A 6,231-nucleotide genomic window follows, 5' to 3' on the forward strand; every position below is an offset into this window, starting at 1 on the left:
CCCCCCGCCCCCCCCAAAAAAAAAATTTTAAAGAATAATAATAAAAATAAAAAGTACTAGGGATGTAGCTCAGTGGTACTACTCAGTTACCCAATGTAGCCCTGGGTTCAATCCCTACTACTACTAGTAAGAAGAAGGGAAGCTGGGCAAAGTAATACATGCTGTAATCCCAGCAGCTCTGGAGGTTGAAGCAGGAGAATAGCAAGTTCAAAGACAGCCTTAGCAATTCAATGAAGTCCTCAGCATCTTGGCAAAAGTCTGTCTTAAAATAAAAAATAAAAAAGGACTGGCTCAGTTGTAGAGTGCCTCTCGGTTTAATACTTGGTACCAAAAAAAAAAAAAGAAAAAAGAAATTGCCTCCAGATTTTTGGCATGTGTAGAAGAATGGAGTTAGTTACTGAAATGGGAAAAACACTTGAAGGACCAGTATTTTTGCTGTGGTTTGTATTTTGGTACCAGGGATTGAACCTGGGCACATAACCAATGAGCCACTTTCCCACCCCTTTTTATTTTTTATTTTGAGGCAGACTCTTGCTAAGTTGTTTAGGGTCTTGCTAAATCATTAAAACTGGTTTCAAACTTGCAATCCTTCTGCCTCAGCCTCCTGAGTTTCTGGGATTACAGGCATGTGCCACATTGCCTGGCGGGAGGAGATCTGAAGTGGGTTTGGGACCTCAATTTTTGACATGTTAAATCTAAGATACCTTGGGGCTGGGAATGTGGCTCAGCAGTAGAGTGCATGCCTAGCACATGTGAGACCCTGGGTTCGATCCTCAGCACCACATAAAATAAATACAATAAAAATACTGTGTCCATCTACAACTAAAAAATAAATATTAAAAAAAAAATTAAGGTACCTGTCAGAAACTTGTGCAGTGGCCAGGCATGGTGCACACACTTGTAAATCCAGCAGCTCTGGAGGCTGGGACAGGAGGATTGAAAGTTTAAGGCCAGCCACAGCAATTTAGCAAGGCTCTAAGCAACTTAGAGATCTGTCTCAAAATAAAATATAGCCAGGCGCGTGGCTCTGCTCTGGAGGCTAAGATAGGAGGATCTGGAGTTCAAGGCCAGCCTCAGCAACTTAGTGCCTCACTAAGTAACTCAGTGAGACCCTGTTTCTAAATAAAATACAAAATAGAACTGGGGATGTGGCTCAGTGGTTAAGTGCCCCGGGTGTTCAATCCCTAGTACAAAAAAAGGAGAGAGAGAGTTGGGGAGAGGGGAGAGGGGAATTAAAGAGAGAGAAAGAGAAGAGAGATGCAGTGGCATACATCTGTAATCCAAGCTACTTGGGAGGCTAAGGAGGAGGATCACAAATTTAAGGTCAGCTTCAGCAATTTAGTGAGATCATGTCTCAAAATAAAAAATAAACTGGGAATAAGTTGGGTGCGGTGGCACACACCTGTAATCCCAGTAGCTTGGGAAGCTGAAGCAGGAGGATCCCAAGTTCAAAGCCAGCCTCAGCAAAAGCGGGGAGGCACTAAGCAACTCAGTGAGACCCTGTCTCTAAATAAAATACAAAATAGGGCTGGGGATGTGGCTTAGTGACCCAGTGCCCCCGAGGTCAACCCTGGTACCCAAAAAAAAAAAAAAAGAACTGGGAATGTATCTCAGTGGTAAAGTACCCTTGAGTTCAATCCCCAGTGTCTCCCACACATCTTCCCAAAAAACTCAAAGTGCCTATTAGAGAAATTAACAAAGAGGAGGTTCATCCTGCAAATTACTTTAGGGGAGTGGCTTGGACTGAAAACATGGATTAAAGAGTCACCAGAAGAGATGGGCACAGTGGCACAGGCCTGTAATCCCAGTACTCAGGAGGCTGAAACAGAAGGATCACAAATAGGAGACTAGTATCAGCAACTAGCCAGGTCCTCTGCAACTTAGCAAGAACCTATCTCAAAATAAAACACAGGACTGGGCATATAGCTCAGTGGTAGAATGCCCCTGTGTTCAATCCTCAATACAGGGAAGGAAAAAAGTCTCACTAGAGTGTAAATAATATTTGAAGCCATGGGACAAGGTGACATCTTCAAAGGAATGAGTGTGGGGAGAAGGGAGAAGAAGGCCAATGATTGAGCCTGTTGAATTCAAGTTTAGAGATCTGTAGTCTGAGTTGTAAGGACTAATGATGTAGCATGTGTTCAACATCAAGCAGAACTCTTCCTTAAGAAATAATTGCACCCAGCATGGTGGCACATACCTGTAATCATAGCAGCGCAGGAGGCTGAGGCAGGAGGATAATGAGTTCAAAGCCAGCTTCAGGAATTTAGCAAGGCCCTAAGCAACTTAGCAAGACCCTGTTGTCTCAAAAAATAAAAAAGGACTGAGGATATGGCTCAGTGGTTAAGTACCCCTGGGTTCAATCTCTGAGACCAAAAAAAAAAAAAAAGCTAATTGATATTTTTTGATTGTTTTATTGGTAGCCAACTTATAAAGTCCCTTTCACAGGCTTTTTGTTTTTCTCTACCTATTAATTAGACTTTTCATTTCAGATAGGTAGTGTGGTGCATGCCTGTAACTCCAATGACTGGGGAGGCTAAAGCAAGAAGATCAAAAGTTCAAGTTCAGCCTCTGCAACCTAGCAAGACTGTCTCAAAATAAAAAATGAAAAGGAATGGGGATATAGCTCAGAGGTAAAGTGCCCTTGGGTTCAATCCCTGATACCAAAAAAAAAAAAAAATTAAACATTAGCCATGTTGCTTGGTGATACCTACACCTAGATTCAATCCCTAATACAGCAAAAAGAAAACCTCATTAAATGTTTTATTCACTAACTCAACTTTATGAAAATAGCTACTGCCCCAGTTTGATAAAATAAGGAAACTGAGGGATATGGAAATGAAGAGATTTTGCTCAAGGTCACACAGTATTTGAGTCAGAACCAGAACCAAACACAGACTCTTAGACTCTGAAGTTCCTGCTCCTTTCACTGCTTCCTTCAGACCTTCAGGAAAAGGAAGTCTGGATGGAGGCTATAAGGGAACCCAAGTAGGAGATAGGCCTCATTGACCTTAAGTGTGAGAGACAGTGATCATCCAGGGAAGATGAACAAAAGGGCCTGGAAAAAGGTGGTCAGCAAGAAGAAAGATGGTCCTTGCTGATGGAGTCCTGAAGGATGCTGGAGAGGAGGAAGGGGAAATGATTTGGGGATCAGTGGTGAAGAGAGGCTGTATCAGTATCTGTGCTAAAGCCACTGGATTTCTAGAGCGGGGAAGAGGATGAAGTGAAGTCGATGGCAGAGGACCTTCTGCCTATACCCTCAAAGGTGTGTCCGGCTGCCTCCTAGGCCTGCATGGACCCAGAATGGGGCTGGAAAGGGCCCCCGTATACAAACTGGGCTCCTGGAGGGCACAGCTGACACTGTTTCCCACGTACTGAGATACCTGACCCCAGTCTTGTGGGGGGCACATGGCTTACCCACCTTCCTTGCTGTTCCTATTCCCTAGGCCTGAGGGCCCAGCACAGGGAGGGTTAAGGTCCCAGGAACTTTGCCTCTGGTGTGGGTGGGAACTGTCATCAGGAGCCTTGTCTGCCCTGATAACCCAGGCTGCCTATCTCTTCCACAGCAGCTGTGAGGCAAACAGGTTGACCTGGCAGGAAGGGAGGGAGGTAAGGGCCTGGATGATGGCGGGAAGAATTTGTAAAGGTAGGGGCTCCCAGGCTCCCTGGTGATCTAATTTTTCACCCTGAAACTACCTTCAGGGTTGTAACTGGAGACAGGAGAGGTTATGGCCCTTGTTAAGACACAGAGGTCCCCAACAACCCAGAGAACAGGAACTGGGAACTGCTGAGCAGACTTATGGAAGTGTTGATAGGAAAGTTTTTCTTTTTCTTTTCCTTTTTTCGATTACATTCAGTGGCATTTTATCACTGACCTACATGCACAGCCTTTTAAAAAATTTATTATTATTAATTTATTTTCTATTTATTTGGGGGGTACCAGTGAACCCCTTTTTATTTTTTTTAATTTTGAGTTGCCCATGCTGGCCTTGAACTTGTGATCCTCCTGCCTCAATCTTCCAAGTTACTGGAATCACAGGCATGTGCCACCACATCTGCCTTTTCCTTTTTATTTTTTTGGGGTACATTATGTTGTATATAATGGTGGGATTTGTTGTTACATATTCTTACATGCACACAATATAAAAATGTAATTTGGCCAATAACATTTCCATTTTCCTTCCTCTCCTCCCTCCCCTGAAAGTTTTCATTTCTAACATTTAATAGGTGTCTCAGCAGATATGCAAGGAACACACTACCATGTGCACCTGCACAGGTACCAGAGTGAGCACACATGCCCATTGTACAAGTACCACTGGGGGAGATGAGCAGGGAAAACCCATTGCAAACCCAAAAGGGAAGGTTCCAGCACTTGTTGAGCTCCTGCTGTATATGAAACAGGCTCTACGTTAGAAATTTCCATCTTTACTATCTCATTTCTTTTTTTTTTTTCTAAAGAGAGAGAGAGAGAGAGAGAGAGAATTTTAATATTTATTTTTTAGTTTTCGGTGGACACAACATCTTTTTTTTTAAATAGTAGGAAATTTCTTCATTTTTAAAGAGAGAGAGAGAGAATTTTAATATTTATTTTTTAGTTTTCGGTGGACACAACATCTTTTTTTTTTTTAAATAGTAGGAAATTTCTTTTTTTTTTTAAGAGAGAGAGAAAGAGAATTTTTTAATATTAATTTTTAGTTCTCGGCGGACACAACATCTTTGTTTGTATGTGGTGCTGAGGATCAAACCCGTGCCGCACGCATGCCAAGCGAGCGTGCTACGGCTTGAGCCACATCCCCAGCCCCTTTACTATCTCATTTCATCTTCACAATAATCATGGAAAATTTCAATCCAATTTTTCTGATGAGGAAGCCAAGGCTGCAAGATCAGGGCCAGGGCCCAGGGCCACTCAGCAAGCAGCGGTGGAACCCAAACTGGCAAATCTGCACCTGTGCTTTTCTCCTTCTGGCTCTGAGTCCATCCGGGAGAGGTGGTCTGAAAAACAAACAAGAACTCTAAGGCACAACCTCTGAACTGTGAAGGCTGAATCTCTGGTTCAAGCCAAGAATGGCCTGTAAGTTCAGGATGGAGAAGTTCCATGAGGAGTTTACAAGCCAAAGTTGTTCAGGTAAAGAAGAGAGGATTGTTCCTGGCTTGTAGCTGGTTACCAGCAGCACTGGAAGAGGCTTAAAAGACATGGGGGAGGGCTGGGGCTGGGGCTCAGTGGCAGAGTGCTTGCCTAGCATGTGTGAGGCACTGGGTTCGATCCTCAGCATCATATAAAAATAAACAAATAAATGCATTCTGTCCACTTACAACTACCAAAAAAATTAAAATAATAATAATAATAAAAAAGGACATGGGAGATCTGGGCACAGTGGTGCACACCTGTAAGGCTAGCATCTGAGGAGGCTGAGGCAAGTTCAAGGCCAACCTCAGCAATTTAGTGAGGCCCTAAGCAACTTTATGAGAACTATCCCAAAATAAAAAAGGCTGGGGGGGCTGATATTGTGGCTCAGTGGTAGAGTGCTTGCCTAGCATACATGAGACACTGGGTTCGATCCTCAGCACCACATAAATGTAAAATAAAAATATTGTGTTTACCTAAAACATAAATATAAAAAAATAATAAAAATTAAAAAGGCTGGAGATGTAGCTAAGTGGTGAAGCACCCCTAGGTTCTATTTCCAGTGCCAAAAAATAATAAAATAAATAGGTCTGGGGATATAGCTCAGTAGAAGAACATCACTAGATTCAAACCCCAGTACCTGGCAGAGGTCAGGGGCAGTGGGGAGGGAGACGAACCAGGGCTGGGATAAACAGGCAACCCTCAACACTCATCTCTGACACCCCACCCCCAAATCCCAACCCCCCTGTATCACAGGGAGAGTTAGAATTAGCAGTTTTCTAGGTTCCCCACCCCCTGCAGGGCTGGGGATGGAACCGATCTATGACCTTGCATGTATTAGGCAAGCACTTCACCTAAGCCACATCCCCAGCCCAAACCCAGAGCCTCCTGAATGCTAAACTTGTGCTTTTTTCCATATTATGTTGACTCCTAGATCCACACCAGGCTCTTGCTTTGGATCCTGTATATCTAAAGCACAACAGGAGAGCAAGAACCCCCAGAGCTTCTCAAAGTCCTTGATGTTTGATATTGACTGTGCCATGATGCCCTGAATGAGACATTGAATAAGTAAAAGCATTAAATGATCTTTTTTTTTTTTTTTTTTT

General features: G+C 43.3%; 1 protein-coding gene across 1 annotated transcript in view; it reads right to left on the reverse strand.

The window, feature by feature from the left end:
* Positions 1-4,671: 4,671 nt before the first annotated feature.
* The window catches only part of Eral1 (Era like 12S mitochondrial rRNA chaperone 1), a 12,557-nt gene continuing 10,997 nt past the window's right edge, over positions 4,672-6,231 (reverse strand). Inside the window, exon 11 of the transcript XR_001505160.2 lies at positions 4,672-4,992. The gene's annotated coding sequence lies outside the window, so the exon portion shown is untranslated. The remainder of the gene's footprint in view (positions 4,993-6,231) is intronic.

This window comes from Marmota marmota, unplaced genomic scaffold (genome assembly GCF_001458135.2).
Source record: "Marmota marmota marmota unplaced genomic scaffold, marMar, whole genome shotgun sequence".
NCBI classification, from domain to species: domain Eukaryota; kingdom Metazoa; phylum Chordata; class Mammalia; order Rodentia; family Sciuridae; genus Marmota; species Marmota marmota.